This window comes from Phalacrocorax aristotelis, chromosome Z (genome assembly GCF_949628215.1).
Source record: "Phalacrocorax aristotelis chromosome Z, bGulAri2.1, whole genome shotgun sequence".
Lineage (NCBI taxonomy): Eukaryota > Metazoa > Chordata > Aves > Suliformes > Phalacrocoracidae > Phalacrocorax > Phalacrocorax aristotelis.
Genome location: NC_134311.1, coordinates 77,935,903 through 77,955,829, shown reverse-complemented (window position 1 = coordinate 77,955,829; position 19,927 = coordinate 77,935,903). Strand labels below are relative to the sequence as shown.

The following is a 19,927-nucleotide window of genomic DNA, read 5'->3' as shown; positions in this document are numbered from 1 at the left end:
GGCAGTGGTGTCTCCTCCTGGGGGATGAGAACCAAGGAAATGACCCACTGCTGTCATGATGCTGTGGCACAGAGGTGCAGGGGGAAAGAGGGACATGACATAGGTGCCCTGCAGCCTCCCACCTTCACTCCAGCTCCTGATGCAATGTGTGACAAGCTGCTGGCTGGGGACATAACCTTTGGCAAGTAACCGACTGGTACCTGCATGCTGTTACAGCTACCAAGGAGGGAGGCTGATGATGTTTGGCTAGCAGCGAGCTGAGGGAAGAAATGCAAATTGCCAGTATAGTAACAGACAGCATGAGCCAAGAAAATACTAGAGGAGAGGCTGAAGACTGTATCCCTTTTGACGTTTTGAGCAGGTACATCCATATATCACAACAAATCTATGGCCTTTCCATGCTCCTCATTCTACATCTGCCTTTGATAGACCTTCAAGAGCAAACTGGGGCAGCATCAAAGTATTGCACAGAAATTAGCATCCACATGTGGCTTTGGACAAAGATAAGCACCTTGGTCCAGGGCTGTGTGCTCTTTAGTTAACAGGTGAATATCCAGGAAGAATTACGGATTTAATAAACTCCTTATTACAGTTGCAGGGTTCTGTTTATTAAAACGTCCATTAAGATATAAACCCTTAAGAGAAAATACACTGCAGTGCACCCTAGTGATATACACTGCAGGTTACATCTGCAAAAATTTCACCCTGCTTTCTGAGGGAGTCTGGCATAAGCTGGTCGGTGGTTTAGCTGTAACGATTTTGGATGGCTGGGTTTCTAGGTGTTGCCCAAAAGTGGGCCTTGTGAAGTGCTTGCCCTGTGTTTTGTGGAATATGGGCACCACCTTCTGGTGGGAGCGTGTTTTTTGGTGGCTCAAACAGGCTGGCTGTCAGTGTTAAAGCCTGTAGCAGCAGGACAGGCTGGGAAGGGTTGCCTCTCTGGAGGGCAGACCGTTTTGCAGAGTGGAACACTGACAGGCAGATGTTAAAAACATGTGTGGCTCTGAATGCCTTAATAAGAGGTCCTTAAGCATCAAAAGATGTTTTCCCTTCACCCCTGGCAGCACAATGCGAAGTGCAGCCCTGCAAACGCATCGCGCAGCGTTTGCTGTCTAGTGCTTTGGCTCTCTCTGCCGGCAGCTCGTCCCTACCGCAGCAAGAGTCTTTGCGATGACCTTCGCTCACCGGCATCAGTCTGGGGCTGGATGTTTGGGCAAGCGATGTGGCTATGTCTAACTGTAAAAACTAAACCTAACCAGCACTCAGTTTGCTTGATCCTAAGGGGGAGGAGGATTATAGAAGGTATTGAGTGGTCTAAAGAAACAGATGGGGTTGCGCAATGACAAGACACCCCCAAAACTTCCCTCATAGGTGTATCAGGGAACCTAGGAGGTTCCTAGGTTCTGCCCAGCTGCACTCAGTGCAGGAATAAGCAAGGAGCAAAAAAAGAGGGAGGGTGTGGGTCCATTGCATCTGTCTGCCTCCCCATGCCTTACACCCTTCTTTTTTGCTATCTATAATCTGATCCTGCTCAGAAGCTGAGTCTAGTCCTTGGTTTCAGTTAAGGCAGCATTGGTGACTGTCATTTTTGGCTTATTCTTTGTGGCTAGCCAGGAGGACACTGGTGTAGGGAACACTGAGCAGGAGCTCCCTTTCTCCTCATATGTGGCCTCTAGTCTGAGGGAATTTGCTATGGTCAGATATTGTGAATTTGCATCCCTCTGAGGCAGGAAAAGTCTGGGTCCTATGGGAAAACCAGGTATTTATACCTGGTTTGAACCTATAAACACTTGGCTGGGTAAGATGTGACATTGCCCTGGGCTTTCTGGTAGTCAGTGTGTCTTTGGGCACCTTTAGATGGAAGTCAGTCCATCTCAGCCCAGAACTGCCCTCTGAAAGTTCCTGTTCTTCTCTTTGGCAGTCCAACCTGGGTGCTCTAGTCAAACACCCAATATTTTTTGGGATGGACACAGGGTCCAAGGTCAACAGCACAAGCAGATGAAAGACTCCAGAGCAATGCCAGGCTCGCACCTGGCTGTCATAGTGTTTGCTTTCCCTCCAGAGCTTAATATTCATATTTAGTAGGTGTGGCTGGTATCAGAGATATCAGAGATATTCGGTATTGCCTATTTAGTTTATTTTGCTCATCTTCCTTCCAGAAGACTTCTCAAAAGTCTTTCAAGAGTTGAGGTGGACTCAGACAGCTGCAGTGGATATACATAAAGGAGGCTGGAGTGCCTCTTAGGATCCTGAAGTCTTGGGGACACATCAGTAAAGAAAGGTTAGTGGCCACTTTTCTGTGAACAATATTCATCACCAGCAACCAAGTGCAGCTTAGTCAGCAGGGAGAATAAATGCTGAGTGGATGTGTTGATGTCTTCATAGCACCTGAAAATCTCATGCTCATTTTAAACCTCACCAGGAGAAAATACTGTTGGGTTTACAAAGCAGAAATATCACTGCAAAGCTTCTAAAGCCTGTGCTTACAAGACTGCACTGCTCAATTCCCGCTGAAATTGAGAGGTGGGACATGTATATTTTTGGAATTCTTGTCCTTGCTCACATAATTTAACTGTTAGTGGTTAAGTGCAAAGTAGTCATGTGAGAGCCCTTTGCAATCAATACAGAGAGAGCCTAGTGTCTCCAGAGAGTGTTTCATGTCCCTTTTCTTATATACCTAGCTGAGATATGAAAAAGAGCGTGTATGCCTCTCTCTTTCCACCAGATGCAGAGGGAACCTGTTTGCTGAACTTTTAGAGGGCTATTTTTAGGCAAAAGAAATTCCAGCCTAAAAGATTTTGCCACGGTCAACCTTGAAGTTTATGGAAGTGGGATCTGGAAACCAAGGCTTGTGCTTTAAATCACTAAGCCATCTGTAACAGGCCTGTAATCTGCACCAAGAAGGGCATCAAAGCTCTGGGGCTATGAAAAAAATTAGTCTTTTCCTGTGATTCCTCTTCACTGTCTCCCGGTGGATAAGAAGGGAACAAAATCTCTGATTGGAAGGGAGCACACTCACCCATCTCATATGGGAAGGCAACCTGGGACATGACTGGAGGAGACGGCTGAAAAATGACCAATTTTTTGGGGAAAGGAGTACTACAAAAAAGAGATTAAGCGATCTTGAAATTCCCTATACTGCCACAGCTGTGAACTGTGGGGCTTTAGAGCAGAGGACCCCAAGGGGCTGCAACAGCTAGGATCCTGGAGGGCTGTGATGGGCACAGTCATCCCTGCAGGAGCATCACCCTGGAAAACACAGTTTCTTTGCAGCGAGCACCTGTCAGTTGATAGGCTTGTGCTCAGTGGTACAGGCTCCATGAATAATAGAGAAGTCATTTGAACAATTACCTAATTAGGGTTAATGAGCGCCTGGATCACTTATGGCACACCTAGGGCTGATAGGGAATTCCTTGAGAAAAGGGTCTTTTGTCAGCAAACACCAATTCATCAGTGCGGTAATGAGCTGTCCTGCTTCTTATGAACATTTATCAGATTGCAGGGTAATACCCAGTCATTAGGCATCTCTAGACCTACCTGTGACTGCTCATTCCCAAACAGACAGCTCTTGTAACATGCTTTTGAGGTGCTGGATGCTGATAGCACAGAGCCTTGTATTTTAAGCCTCTCAGAGTAAGCATTGGGTTTCTTTTTTGCTTGTGCTACTAGAGAAAATGTTCACAGTGTAGCACCCTCACACAGCCTGCAGTGATCTGGTGGCCCCATGAAAAAGAAAAAACAACCACAATACAGATGGGCTGTGAACAGTGGGATGGTACATGACCAGGGTGATCAGGGGCCTGGAGCACCTCCCTGGTGAGGAAAGGCTGAGAGACCTGCGTTTGTTCAGCCTGGAGAAGAGAAGCCTGAGGGGGGATCTCATCAATGCCTATAAATATCTGAAGGGCAGGTGTCAGGGCGATGGGGCCGGGCTCTTTTCAGTGGTGCCCAACACCAGGCCAAGGGGCCACGGGCACAAGCTGGAACACGGGAAGTTCCACCTGAACATGAGGAGAAACCCCTTTGCTGTGCGGGTGCCAGAGCAGGGGCACAGACTGCCCAGAGAGGCTGTGGGGTCCCTTCCCTGGAGACATTCACCCCCCGCCTGGACGCGGCCCTGTGCCCCTGCTCTGGGGGTGCCTGCTCCAGCAGGGGGTGGGATGGGGTGAGCTCCAGAGGGCCCTTCCAGCCGCCGCCAGTCTGGGGTTCTGTGACCCTGTGATGCATAATACTTCAGGCAACTTTTCTTCTACAGGGCTACTGTTTGTGTGTGAGCTTAGCCTTATGCTAAGATATCTGAAGCCAAGCCCGGGCAATTGCTCTTTCCTCCTGTATGCTGAAAGCATAGAGGTGATCACTTCAAGGGACATGGCCTCACAAGAGCCTTGAAAAGAAGCTGTATTTAGAAGAGCATTGCTCTCATACAAAACCATTAAGAAATAGAAAAGAAATACAGTGAACAGCTAGAGGGCAAAACTCTGGAATGGTGACAGAGTGTTTGGCTGAACTGTAATGACTTTACCAAGCAAAGCTCTACCAAGGATCAACCCCTGACACCAAAAACAAATGAACAAAGCAGGGCATTTTGGAACAGTCACTGAGGTTGAATGCAATACAATTCCAGAGAGCAGGTATGAAACACTTAGCCACAGACCTTTAAAGTAAAAAAAAAAAAAATCCACCCAAAAGGAAAAAAAACATACTCAAGTAAACTTGTTTCTTATCACAGGCATTAAATGAAGGCACATTCCAGAGCAGCTCTGTCATATCTGTACAAACATGACTACCACACAACAGTTCGTAATCAGGATAGTTTAACTTATGGGACTATATATGACTCTTATATCCTTATTTAGATACTTGGCTTTTACGATGTGGTCTTGGAGTCTTTCTGTGCCTTCCTTTCCCAGCCTGTAGAGTATGTAATGCAATACTTCGCTTTGCTCCAAGGTGATACCTTCCTTTACTGCTCCTTCGTTTCCCTCTGTTGCAGCAGTATCTCCCAATCAGCCAAATGGATGCACATCGTTAGTTTAATGGATTGTCCTAGTGCCTTGCATAGAAGTTGTGCTGATACCATTTGTACATGCACTGTAACTACATGCACTGTAAGTACACACATACATGTGTTTGTGTGTGTAAATGTGGAGAATGCGCATTTGCCTTCCTTACCATGGGTCTCCTGAGTGATGGGTCCTCTTGACCCCCTTTAGCCATTTAAAAGCTTATAGCTTGGCACCCTATGGTCAACATAGGCTGATCGGTGTCATCTCTGTGCAGTTCATCCAAGTGATCAGACATCATACTTGAGATGGGATGGATTTCCTTCCCAAGGGGTCTGTCTCATCCCTTTAGTGGCAGTAAGAGGCTAAGATGAGGCTTATGTGGCTAACTGTGGGCATCTCCAGTTTTAGTGTCTATATCTGAGCAGCTTGCCTTGACTTCCAGTGAGGAGCTGGTCAATATATGGATCTGGAGCATGATTCATCCCCTTCCATCCTACACAGATGAATCACATTGTAGACTCTGTTGCATTTGCTGTCTATAATGGGAAAGACAGCTCAGAGGCACACAGCTGCACCGCATATATGTAAGGAGAGGGGTGATGAATCTCAGCTAAGTGACTATCCCAAGGTCATGCAGGAAAACTGTAGCTGACTGGGGTATCAAACTAGGACATGTTAATGTTTGAACCAAGTGCCTAATACATGAAGACTTTTCAAAATGTTAACTGTTTTTTAATAATAAGAGTAGTCAGACCAGGTAGATATTTTAAGACATAAAAATCCTGTTTTCCTGCATATGGTTTCAGTTATAAAACCAGAGGGGAAAACAAATAGAGAAAATATGAAATATAAAAACCGTCGCTTCTAAACAGAATGTTTTTCAAAGGTTTCCATGAGGTGTTGGCTGCTCAGCAAAGCAGACTGTAAAACAACTTTACAAGCCACATTTATTCTAAGAGCTCTACTTATTGAAGTACAATTCAAACTCTTGTTCTGCCGGCCAAGTTCCATAAATTAAACACTTGTCCAATAACACATACCTCTCCACTTGGATTCTCTGTTTCTTTTTGGCTTTGTGTGTCTGTCTCTCTCTCCTCTCACCCCCTTTTAAAAAAAATCTCTTGCAAATGGAAACAAAAAAGGGTTTGCTTCTTTTAGGAGTGGATTTAAGAAATAAACCAGTAAAAGTAAAAAAGAAAAAAGGAGAGGAAAAAGAAAACAGGTCAACTTTTTAGTCCAGATGACTAAAATGAGACTTTTATTCCATCTTTTTGTGTCTTAGTGACACTGACTTAAAGCTAAGGCTAAATACACAGTGTGATGCTGCATGTTGCCAAATGTCTGACTGAAGTAGTGCCTCCTCTCTATTACAATGCACTGGGCACTGGGCGTTCAGAGGAACCAGCAAGGTGACCTGGGAGCTGAGAAGGGAGGTGGGACCTGTGCCCTGCCTGTACGGAGAACCCCATTTCCCTCCCTCCTCTGGAGTGTTATGGCCTTAGAGGTGTGACCATCAGCAGGACCAGCCTTTTCTTACAAGAGAAGGGACAGGGGAGGTATGAGATGATTTTGGATGGTCACCCTCTCTGACCTGGAGCAGGAATGGGTCTACAGATGTGCCAAGGAAAAGCCCTGCCAGTAGTGCTCCTGGGCTCACTGTGTCTTTCCTTTCCCACCTTCTTTCCTGCTGCTCTCTGTCATCACCCTGACCCTGCCTGCACCTCTCACTGCTCTTTCAGTTCAATCTAGAACCTCATGTTGGCTGTGTTTAAATCTTGCATATTCTTTCTGCATTATGTCTTTTGAAGCTTGATTTTTTTATTAATCTTAGAAGCTAAAACTCTCACCTAAGCTCTCATCACACCACTTCTCCTTTAGCACATCACCTGTCATTCCTGCCCATCTTCCCAACTTTCACTTTGACATAACCCTCTTTCTCCTTCACATTGATCACATTGATCGTGAGCTGCGTGTCCACTTTCAGAGGCAGTCATTGCTCTGCCTTGTCAGGAGGGAAAAATTAATTTCTGCATTCACCTGACCCATAACACTGCCTCGATTTACCAGAAATATTTCTAAAGATCCTCTCCTGTGATACAAAGTTTAGATGTCCTAATAGGAGTTCCAGTGAAATTAATGCTTTCCTTAATCCAGAGAGTAGCAAGGTGGGAATAATACAGCAAGAAACTGGATGATATCTCTGCTGTCTTGTTAATTCACAGTGGAAACTTGGGGAAGTCAGCTACTGAATGTATCTTATTGTTCAGGGGTCACATCTTAAATGAGAGTAATCTTTTTTACTCACTGTAGTGATTCAGGGACTCTGTAAGGCTCGAGTGTGGCAGACATGGGCAGACAAATGTGAATCAGGTTGGTGCAGCTACAGAAATTACTGTTCTTTTTTGGAAGCTACCTTCTGCTCGGCTGAGATATTGTAACTGATGGGTGTGAGACAGAGGACAGGGAAGGAAATGTGCTTTTAGGACATTTTATTGTGGAAGAAGCTAGGTTTAATTTAGCTTCTGCTGAAGGTGTTTTTAGGCAGCCTATTCATGTTGCGGTAAGGTTGAAGCAGGTCTTGTGGTAATTTTCAAAGGCTGGGGGCTGACCAAAAGACAGTGGGGACATCAACACCTTTTGAGAGGTGGCTGTTGAAGGTGAAAGTTACTTCTTAAACTGCCCCTGATCTGCAAGAGGTCAAAGAGGGCCGGATTAAGGAAGTTTTCTAGTATCTTGGTGTGTCTGCTTAAGTGATATCATGTAGTTCTTTCTTCTCATTCCCTGGAGAACAAAGGGCGAGGTAGAGTTGGAGCATCCGTGCCTCTACCACTGATCTGTAGGGCCAAGGTGATCTGTGACCTGTGACACATGTGTACACACAATTGTGCTCCAAGTGTAAAAAAAAGTAGACATATGCTGAGAAACCTTGTCTATACCATGCAGAGTTAGTCAGTTGCTCAACCTGTAAAGCCTTTTCCTGAGATTGAATATCTTGTACAACCACGGGGGTTGGCAGAACTTGTTCATTTTGGTGTGAAATACACTGCTGGTTTTGCTAGGTTAGCATGGAAGAATCAAACCTCTCTCCAACAAAGCTTTGCCTGTAAATATTTTAACTGCAGTCATGATCACAGGATGCCTGCTATTCCTGGGCTGACTCAGATGAATACTGGACTGTCTTTAACAATGCATGATAAACCACAGACTGTGAGGTGCTAGGTGCTGTTCACAATGAATAAAAATGTCAGAGCTTGGCCAATATTTGGTCAAATCTTGAAACAAAGCATACAGCATTTTAATAGGGTACTGTAAAGATGTTTCTCCATATAGTTCACATCGCTTGCTCTTTAATAGAAAGTTAATGGGGATTTTCTTTTTCAGATAGCAACAATTTATCATGTGTTTCCCTGGTAACTACAACACTGTGAACCTTCCCTGAAAACTCCATTGGGATTCCTGCAATGTTATTGAGCATAATGAATGGTAAATGTAAAGCAAACCCATTGAATCACTTTATTTTAAATTCTGGCAGAGGCATAATTTCCCACAGTTCATAAACATTTTAAAGAAAGGAGTTTACATGTAGAAAAACAGTTGTTTTTATCACTCAGATCAAAGAACACGTTTATCTGGATGTACGGAAGCATTTTCAGCCAGCTTTTGAGAAACTCAGGTGACAATCTTTAAGAAGCTTCACAGACTAATACTGAACCTTTGAAGTCTGCAGCTTTGCTCACCTGAAAATACAGACATCACTTCTGCTCTCTGTTCTGCATAAGCCTGAAGTTTGCACTTCAAAGATTATAGGCGACAGGCCAAATTTCCTGAGTTGCTAACAGCACTGGGACTTACTGACTGGATTAAAACAAAAAAGTAGGGCATGTTGCAAGACACAGGGGTTTGGTATCTATACCCACTTAGCAACCTTGCTGCCCGTGTGCCAGACGAATGGCATTTGTGCACTGGAGAAGTGGCCTTACGCCTTTGGAAACGCAATGCAGAGATTCCCCTAATGTTAATGACCTTTTCATCAGACCCTAAGATGGAAGAAGTGGAGAGAAACGAGAGCTGCAGATAACTTTGCAGCTGCCGAGACTCCTGGCAGACCCTGGCACGGCTCCATGGCCTGGGCTTCCTTTTCTTGCAGCAGCTCAAGCCCAGAGTTTACTTGATGGAGTCTGGTTTTCATCGCAGGTTTTATTCCTCTGTAGTTAATAAAATAACACCAATATAAGCAAAAGAAGGGTCATATCCATCAACCTCAGCGGAGCTGCTCTGGATTTTTGCTGTTGTACATATAAAAGCTGTTTCTGGTGCTATTTGCAAGTGGGGACTTGTTTACTACAGGATCGAGCGTGGTTTCTGCATGCTACTGAACCAGTGTGTGTCCCAGGGCAGGTCTGCACCACCTTCCACCGGTAACTACATCAGTACGCTACATCTACATTACAAGGAATCGCTATTTATAGCCTGCGAGCTTCATGAAAGATGGGAATTCTGTTTTTTGTGGAGGATTCAGAAATTTTGAAAGGGTGCACAGAACAACTCCCCTCCTTTACAAAAATATCTAATAAGAAAACGTCAAATGTCTGTTATTTTTAAAATGTGGATCTTTCAAACTACTTAGTTTTGCTTTAATCTTTAAAAACTGCATTATAGTATATCTGCAATATCATTTTACAGATGAAACAAAGTGAGTTTCAAAATGGAAAACTGGAGCACTGGAGGCTGACTAACACTTAAAGATTTTCAGGAGAAAATCACTGTCTCCTGAGATTTCTGTGAAGTTCTTTGTTTTGTGGCTACATTTTTTTTCCCTCCTGGTGCTTTGTTACTGTGCTGTGAGAACTTGAATATCATGTAACTGAAACATTAAATACCTCCTGCTATCAGAAGATGTCTTTGGCATATTATGGTGACCAATATGTTTGTGCTCAAGCAAGATGCTCAAATCATACCCAGGGTTGTGACAAGAATCTAATAAGGTTGAAAGCACATGAAACCTGATTAAATAATGTTTCTAATTAGAGGCGGGTGTTATTTATCAGAAATTCAAAAAGATTTTAAATTAAATTTGAGGACTAAGAGGGTCAGATGACATGCACAAATTAGTTTAATCCTAATTCTAATATGAGCGAGGGCACGCTGTCCAAGAACTCTGACTGCTGAGGCAAAGCTATTAAATGTGGAATTTGTGGAGGGGACAAAGGAAATTTTGACTCTTCTAGCAGAAACACGAGGGAAATTGTTCCCTGGGCAGGTCAGAACAAATTTTATGAGGTGCTCCTCTGAAAGGCACTGCAAGGTACTGAGATAACTTGCCATCCCTAATACCGAAAGGTGAAAATACAAGTTTGCAATTGCTTATTTTCCTGGCATGCTTATAGGTTGGGCAGAATTCATTTTGGGGGGATCCCTAGGACACTTGCATGGAGGCTGTGTTGCACAGTTCAGCAGACCTCCTGTATCTTCACTGAAGGCCCACCACTGAGCTTGCCCTAGTGCAAGCTGGAGGTGTAGTGGACCTGTTCACACAGGGACTAGTTTCCTTTCCTACAACCTTCATCTCTGTTTGACAGCTGCATCGCAGCCTTGTTTCTTGGTTCTTTGAGCCTTCCTGCACTGCCAAAACCTGGACAGGTGTACCTAAGGGTTTGTCATATGTAAAGTCTTAGGTAGCAGATATTTCCCAGGTGACCTGCTCTGGGCACCATGATGTATGTGTGCCCTGTGTGATGGGTAGGCAATGGGGATATTGCTGGCTCATGCTGAGGCCCCAGTGGGTTGGGTCAGCTGTTGTCTGAGGTTCACCCGTCCCCACGGATGCAGGTGATGTTATTACTGGGTGTCAAACAGGCTGCTGGTAGAGGCCTTTAACCAACACCAGTCTGCCTTTTGTTTTCCAGAGACTAAGTTGTAGACTTAAGAAATAAGGCCAGGGTTAAGATTTGTGAAATTCATCACAGCATATTCCAATTTATTGATCTATTTTTTCAGGCAAAGGACATTTTTTACCAGTTTTTCTTGGCTATGGTGGGATCTGGGGCCAGTGGGTGTCTAGTCCATAGCTAATGTTCTGAGTGGGGTTACTGACCACGGTACAGGGACTAAAGTTGTTGCAGGGATATAATTTAGCTCAAACCTTGAATCATGTGAGGAAAGGGAAGGGAAAGAAAGAAGAACATTTGCCAGACCGCCTTCTGTGTTTCATTTACAAGTGTGAGTATTGTAAATGGCCCAGCCAAGGGTTGGAGATGTGTTCATATTGGGCTTCCAGAGAAGAAAGGTTGGAAAGCCAGGATTAGGTCAATGTTCAACTCATCCAGAGAAAGGGGAAGAAGGGAGGGGGAGTTAGGGACCAGATTAGAGTTAGGGTCTGTGAAACAGGGAAGTGAAGCCAAAGTCATAGCCAGCTTCAGCAGTTCACACTTGATTATTCAAGTGGAAACAGGTAGAAATGTGGTATTGGTGTCTCTGTGTGATGTATCCCCAATTTCATCCCTGGTGTGTGAATAACACCAGATTCACTCTCACAGCTTGGCGGGTGAGCCAGTTTGGGGCTCACCTTGAGGCTGAGCAGTGTGCCTTGCCTGAAGTTTAAGGTTAGTTGCAGGTGCAGAAGCGATTTGGAAGAACATGGAGGCAAGTCTTGGGAATTTAAAATCTTAATAATTATAATAATAATAAGGTTAATATTAATAATAAGGTTAAAATTTTTTAAATTTAAAAAGTATTGGAACTTTAGAATTTGTTCAGGCCAGATATGTTCACAATTTGTACATTTTAGTTTTTAAATGCTATACTCCTTATCTTTGGTTAGCAGTATAAGTATATAAGGAAGTAGTGGGGTTAGAATGACAAAAAGAATTGTGATTCCCTCTAGAGGAAAGCTGTGTGTTGCTCTCGGTTGATTTGGTTACCTTGTTTTGAATTTTTGTTCGATATGTATTCCTGGCAGAGACTGGGCTTAGACTAGGGATAGCCTCTATGAACTGACGACTACAGAGCTACAGTTATTTTCAAATTTGCAACTTCTGTGATGGAGAATATTGGTATCACTTTACTTGAATACCTTAAGCTCAAGTTTCTTGCGGTGTTTTATACCTTTTTCATTCCCTATATTATTGTTCAAGTTACATTTACAGGATCTGAGAGACACATTGCAGACCCAAGTCTATAGCTGAGCTTTGGCACTACAGTGAAGGAAAACATAGAGTTCGCATGGTCTTGTTTCACTCACAGTGAATTTTCACACAGAATAATATGCCTTATCTATAGCCAAGGTTAGATTTAGCACTAGGTTCTACTGTAATGCTCAAAATGCAACATTTTGTTTCAATGAAAGATTCCAGTTATGTGGAGGAAGCATCTAACTAGGGTCAGCTTACTTAGACACCATATTCTTAGGCTTGTATGGCCTTGAGTGCCTTCTGCATGTCCAGTGCTTGGGTAATACAGGTTTTATGAGACTAAAGCATGCATAAAGAGGGTTATAATATAAACGTGCCAGTTGTACTGAGGCCAGTGCGAAGGTTGGATTGGTTTGGATGGTCGTAAGAAGTTGAGTTGGAAAGCTAGGGGTTTGGCTGAAGTTTGACAGCTGCAAAGAGAAGAGCTGAGGGCTGCTTCCACTTTGTTTGAATCCCTTAGTCTGAACACCTCGTCTGGAGCCAAAGTCAGGGTTAGACTTGCGGTCAAGATGCACCCAGGGGTCCTTGTTAGGGACCAAAATACCTTTCCACAATCTTGCTCTGGGATTTCCTGTGTTTCTAGGAAGAGCTGAAGTGCTATGGTGACACAGTCAATGAAAGAAACACGCTATAAATAATGTTGGCCTTGACACCAGATATGGCATCTCTGGCCCATGGTCTATGTTTTCTATGTCTACAATATAAGCAAATCCCGTGGCTGATCCCCATGCACCATCATGAGTAAATATTGCAGGGTGCTGAGAGTTCCTGTCCCTATCCCTTCTCCTTTTGCCATTAGGGATGATAAAGCATAACCTACCTTAGAAACTACCAGAGAGATTTTAGTAAAGATTTTAGAGCATCTTAGCCCAAAATATTAAAGAAAAAGTGAAGTATTACTTAGTTTTGTGCTATAAAAGAGGAAGAGCTTAGATCTCTCTCTCTCTTTCTCTGTCTCTGGATATAGGAGAATAATTTTTAGAGAAAGATGCATTTTATTGCTAAAATGCAGTTTCAGGTTACTCCACATCTAGTAATAACAGCTGTATTTAGCAGAGCGCTTTGTCAGAAGAAAATAAAAAAGATCAAGAGCAGGGAGGGAAAATCAAAGAGTTACAGTCTGGATGTTTTAAAACCTATTTTAGCTAAATTCAGTGATAATTTTTCAAAGGAGAAAAATACCGCAATGAAACATTTATCGTGTTTTCATGCTTGTTTTCAGTCCTTTGAGAAAAATGAAACAGTTTAAGACTTATCCAATACTAACTCTTTTCTTAGTTTTTCAGTTAAACAGTTAAAACAAAAAAATCAGTTATTCACACAGTTCTCATTACACATTTTACTAGAGGAAAAAGTTGTAAATAGCTTTCTGCATGACCTGACCCAGTACCATTCAAGAAGACATCATTTAGTTTAAATGGACATTGGCAAGGTCCTTAGTAAGTATGTGAATGATTAAAGAAAACCAGATATTTGGAAATTAAAAAATTTGAAAAAAAAGAAAAGAAAAATCTGAGCATGAAAAGCCCTAAAAGATATGTGTGAGAATTAACTCATCTGCATGGCTTGTGCTCAGACCTGTTTGGTGGAGAATTGTTGAGGCCCGAGGCACAAAGAAAGATGTTTGGGCAGCAGGAGCCAATTTGGAGACTGTAAAGTGATTTGTTTCTATTTCCTCGTATCAATTTGAACAGTCAAATCAGCTTTACAGCTCTGAAATAAACACAGTTGGGAGTTTATGTGAGTTCAGGATGGCGTAATCTGTATGTTTTGGACATGGTAAGGGAAGAAGAAGAAACATTTGCAGCCAATTTGCCAGCATGTTCCTCATTTGACATATCAGCAAGTTGGTTGAGGTAATGGGAGACAGAAGTATTTTAAGTTGTAAATGCTTAAGAAGCTGAGAATCTGGAAAAGGGAATTAGTTTTGAAGTTCAGCAGTCACTTATAGCCAGATACATGGGATGATGTGTGGGGACCTTGGATACTGCTGTTCCTGCCTTCTAAGTACCTTGACTCATGCTGGAGCTTACTGTCCTGAGACATGCACCCAGGTCATGACTTGGGGGCAAGAGACCTTTGACTTGTTGGAGAATGGACATGCACAAGGCAGAGGGCAAGCAAGAGTCCACCTCAGTCAGAAATGTTCATCCTGTGAGTTGCATTCAGCCTGCCAAAATGTTCATCCAACCTGGCAGCTGCCTCCCCCTGACTCCTGTCCCAGGGCACAAGCAACGAGCTGCAGCTGGATGAGCTGCTCCAGCTCTGCAGGCAGCTGGCTCCTGGCTGCTGTTGTCCTGGGATGAGACCCGCTCTGAAGAGACTTCTCCCACATGTCTTTCCAGACAAAGACGGAAGAACGCCTTGTTTGTTAACTGAGCTGAAAATGAGGGAGATAGATAGAGGGGAGAATGCTGCTATCACACCTGCATTAGGTTCATGCTTTCTTGCAGAAATGTGGGTGTCTGAGGACTCTGGTACCCACAGGGTTGGTTGGAGCTCAGGACCTGTCCAAAGCTCCTAAGTGTGCTTGTGACTCAAGCCCCTGTTCAAGCCCCGGTGAAGTCAGAGGACACACGGATTGCTCTGTCACCCTCTGTGGCTCAGCCACTGGAACAGGCTACCTACTGCGGTGAAGCTTTTGGCTTTTCGTCAGTTTTAAAAACTAATTGATATCAATCAGGATAGCAATTGGTTTGTTGATCTTGCCTTTGGCAATCAACAAACCTGCTTACAGAATTGCAGTGTTTATATGAGTATGGATATCTCGCTGAACTCAAGGGCAGCAAAACCTTCAGGGATTTATTAGTACAGAGCAACTTTCCCTGCTTCTGAAAGTCTCTTAATAATATTTTCTGCAGCATATACCTTCTTTTATCTCTGGACTTCCTAATCATGTTTCTTCTTCTGTTGCCTAAAGCCTCACACAGCTCTAGAAATAGCCCTGTCCTAGCCTTGGAAAAGTATGTGAAGTGCCTTGTTTCTGTTTTACAAGTGGAGAACCTGAGAGTAGTATCATTTAAGGCTGACATGTTTGCTTGTGATGATGGAAACATCTGTAATCACACATCTTAACAGTCAGTGTGATTTTCTAACCTATGTGTGTACAGTCTGAGGTCTGTTGAAGGCAGCAGGAGGCAGGAAGGCTTCAAAACAAGGAAAATCAAGCCATACATCTCTAGGTAGGCATAAGGACCACAAGCCCTTATTTCAACCTACCCACTTCAATATTTCAGTGATTCAGTCCTTCCTTCTGCAGTGAAGCAACAATCACACTGCTGGGAGCTTGGGATGGGACCTCAGGGAGGGAGGTGAGAGATTAAAGAGCTTTTCAACCCTTTTCTTCTGTGCTGGCAACCCCTTTGTAGCTCCCTGGGAGGTGCCTCCTGCCTCGCATCATGCAGGTGGCCCAGCCCATGGGGCATCCCAACAGGGGCTCAGAGCTGATGTATCATCACATCAAGCTGTCAGGTTGGGCCTGCAGTACAAGCTGTCATGGCTAAACCCTCTGCTGTGGATGGTCCTACCTGGAGTGGGCTGATGAGGGTCAGCCCTTTCCTGTCTGTCCACTCAGACGGGGTCCCAGAGGTTCTTCTCTCCATCGTTACTGGCTATTGGTCTGGCCATAACCCCTGTCCCTCCTGCAAAACTTCTTCCATATCTATAGCTTATTTCTGAATCATGGCTAAAGTACCTGATGAAATGAAAGGCCAGCACAGATAAGTGTCCCACAAAGCCCTGTTTTAGAAGCTTAAGTGGATGTAAGTATCCAAGTAGTGTCACATAAAAGAGTTTGTGGGATTTCAGTGTTGCTATTGGTAAAATGGGTTTCAGGTCTTTATATGTTACCAAAATACTTGAATCATCACTTGAACTAAATGAAAGCTTACTGTGTGTGTGCGTAATTGTTTTTCTTGCTACCTATTACTTGATTGGGGTTGGGTAAGGTTAGCAAAAGAATTAAATTAATTTCCTTTGAAAGTTATACATTATGAAGTAAGAGGTATAAAAGTTGCATTGCACATGGCAATTATCTTGAGGGTTTAGTTTATAGACTTGTTTATATTTTTATTTTAATGATTATTACTTTCTGTATGTTATTTCCACTTTTGCATCTCCATACTCATTACATTTTTATTATCTGTTTTATAAAATCAATAGCTGCAAACTAGAGAATTTTGTTCTCGAAATAAATAGATCCAAATACATCTAACCATAAATTAAATGTTGTGGCTGTGAAAGGGACTTTTATGAAGTAACTAACCTTAAACTGAAGACAATTAATAGCTGACCTTTCATTTTTACGGACCATGGCGTTCAGTATATCAATCTGATTTGGCAGATTTGAAATTATCCAAGCGATAGATGAACTGCATTGAAAAATACATTAGTAAAATTAGTGTTCATGAAAGGCAGCAGATCAACAGCCTCAGAAATAAAATCCTCACAAGCTAGATGCAAACCCTGCTGAAGTTAGTTATAATTCTTTCTTTTGAATTCAGTGAGTTCTGGGTGAGGGCCTTTGTCACCGTAGCCAATACAGCCTTTTCAGGGGCTATGCAATTTTCAGCCAGTGGTTATTACTGTGGACCTCAACTGATGCACGTTCCCAAACACGCTGTGAGACCTCTAGGTTGAAAGTGCTGTCACGGAACAAGAGAAATCTGCTTATAAAAACCAGCAAGTTGAAGTGAAGACAAATTGAGAGAACAAAACAGAATCACTGGGGAATCTGAGGGCCACAGCCCATGAAAATGAAAACACTGCTTTAGCTGACATGTCCAAACACAGTCACCCATGCCAGCATTGGGGAAATTTTGTGGCAGGTCAAACAGCTATGGTTACTTGCTCCAATACAGCTATGGGTTACTGCTCCAATCACAAGATTCACTGGCTATAGAGACAGTGAGTGAGGAAAAGGTGTTTATGAACCACTGCATGATTTTGTAGATGTTGTACCATAGTTAAAAGAGGGATTTATATTTTTTCAATTGCCAGAGAAAGTCCTGTCAATGTCTAGCTGAACTAGGCTTGAGCTAATCAGAGTAGGAAAAGCCAAAAACTTATGTCTGAGCTGTAACATTGCACCCAGGCAAATAATAGATCTAAATGTGAGAATATCTGCAGCATCCAAAGTGAGTAGGGCTGGGACAAGAGACTTCAGCCCACAATGAACATGGGAACGAATCAGCTATGAGGAACATCCACTGGCTTTTCCTTCATCTCTCTCCAGTCCCTCCACACTTCGATGCTCCTTTTTGCTCATGAAGACCTGCAGTTCCTTCCCCATCTAAATGTTGGGTTGAAATTTCTACCACTTTGAACCATTGCCAAAAATAAGATAGTCAGATTCTTTCTTCACACAAGAGGTGAGTTTGGGCTACATGACTTTGCTTTATAGTTTCACCAATACCATTGCTGACTGAGATCATGGGTACGTTCATTCTGTCATTTTATTTGTGGAGTTTGCTAAATGCTTCATGAGCCGTGAGATCTCTCACCAGGAACAGGTGACTTTTCTGGTGTGCTTAAAAGACATTCAAGTCTGAGTTCTCTTTGAAAGGGAACTATCAGGGAAGCGTGGTGGTCCTGACCCCCTCCTCTCCATTCTGGCCTTGGTTCTAAAGCAGGCTCCATTTTCAACATGAAGTGACACCAATCTTTTGTACTTTGAAAGTAGTGTAAAAGTTATATGTAACAGAGTAACATTTGAACAGAAAGAATAATCAATATCATCTTAGAATATGTTCAGCATATGCTATCTTACCTGAAGTTCTCTTTTTAAGCACAGGAGCAATCTCTTTGGATAGTGTAGGCAGAAATATCTGGGCCAGAAGTAGCCTGGCTGCAGTAGTACAGAGCTCTGGACAGGTTAAATTATCCTTCTGAGAAATAGAAAACCATGTGATAGCTTTTTCTTATTGGGAATCTTTCAAAGAAGCAAGAAAAGAGTGTGCCTGCTTAGAGAAATAGGACTTTAACTTGCATATCTGCAGTACAAGTCTTATTACTGTTTATAAAATTAACCAGTACTTTTCAGCTATATGTGGCTCCTGTTCTCCATTAAAACTAAATGGGGAACTAAACTAAAAACTATTATTTTTTGGTGTGTATAGATTCTGTTTTTAATAACCTTTATTTTCTTCATATCATTTTGGTGTTCTGGAACATACCTCTATATATTTTCCCTTTGGGACTAAAACTAAAAACACCAGTATGTGTATACTACTAGTCCTGGGTCATCAAGTCCACCTCCCAGTTGCCACCAGGCAACCCATCTTATAACCCCATACACAGACCCGTCTTTGTGCATCTGCAGACCAGCCAGGTTTCTCCCTGGGTGTGTCTATGGAAAGGCTCTTCTAGAGCTTTGTCAAATTTTATGTTAATCTGTTCCTATTTTCTCTTGTTCTATCTGCCAGTCTTCTCCGGGCTCATTGGGAAAAGTGGGGTCATGGTGGTGGTGAGGGGAAACTAATTCCTTGTCAGAAATAAGTGAAATGAATGAAATTAGCCTAGTGGTCTGAACAGTAAAAATGTAGCATTTAGTAATGATCTGGCTTCTGGTGTGTTGAGCTCTTGCCTATTCATCTGACCAGTGTTGCCTCGTATTGTGCCCATGTTTTCCCATGCGTTTGTCTGTATCAACCTTTTCTTTTGTTTCACGTTTCAGTCCAAAGCTATTTTGGAGCAGGGCCATCTTTCTGGGCTGAGTATGTACAACATCGAGCCCACTGGGATTTACGATTAAGGCTTCCATAAGGAACCCAATATGAATAATAAGAATAATATGTATAACACTAGAGAATACTGCCCAGCTTGCTGTAGAAGATCTAACTCAAATCCTGTATCTAAAAATAGAATGCCACAAGCAAAAGAGACTTTCAAATTAATTTAAAGTCTTTTTTCTTTTTTTTTTTAGTCCCTGGGATTTGCAAGTGGACAGGGAACTGCATTTCAACAAATGAGCATTTCCAGTTATAAATTTTCTAACCAGGATTTTAAGGAAATAACTGTTGAACTATGCCCATCCCTGCTACTCCATAACGAACCCCCCCAAATGCATATTAAGCAGGATGCCGGTAACGATGTGGTCATTTTGAATTGTCTTGCTGGAGTTTTGCCTGAGGAAGTAGGGAAGGCTTTAGGATCTATCTCCTTGTGTGGTGGACAAAACATTTCATTACATTTAGGCAATGCACACAATGTTCCTTTTTAACAGTTCTATTGTTGTTGGAGAGGGAGATGAGAGACTGTGATCCAAAGCCCCTTAAATAGTATTTGAAGTAATGAATAGCTGTGGTTATTGGAAGCGAGAATTTATAGAGCCATTGACTATTGCTGCCAATCCTAATGATAAATGTTTCACTAGGTAATATTATTTACATGGTGGTAGCACACTGTGTGTTGATCGTGGAGCTGGATGCATTAGATGATGCTGCATGAATGCAGATCAAATATCTCTCCTTCTCCAAAGAGTTCACAGTCAAAGTATGTTAAGGTCAGTTACTATATGTGGCTATGTGAAGCTAGATAAGGGACCAAAAAGGACGGTCTGTTGACAGGCCAATGGTCCATGTGAAATAAATGAAATGTTCAACCGAGAAAAGTGGTTTAGTAAATTTATTTTGGAATTACTAACTTTAGGTATTACCAAATCTTGAGCTCTGTTCTGAATGGAGGACTGGTTTGGTTTTCCTTACTTTTGAAATTTCTGAAATTAAAAAAAAAAAC

The 19,927-nt window shown here is 42.7% G+C and overlaps 1 protein-coding gene across 8 annotated transcripts in view; it reads right to left on the bottom strand.

Annotated features, from left to right (window-relative positions):
- The window catches only part of LOC142050186 (urea transporter 2-like), a 300,623-nt gene that overhangs the window by 12,367 nt on the left and 268,329 nt on the right, over positions 1–19,927 (bottom strand). The window lies entirely within an intron of this gene.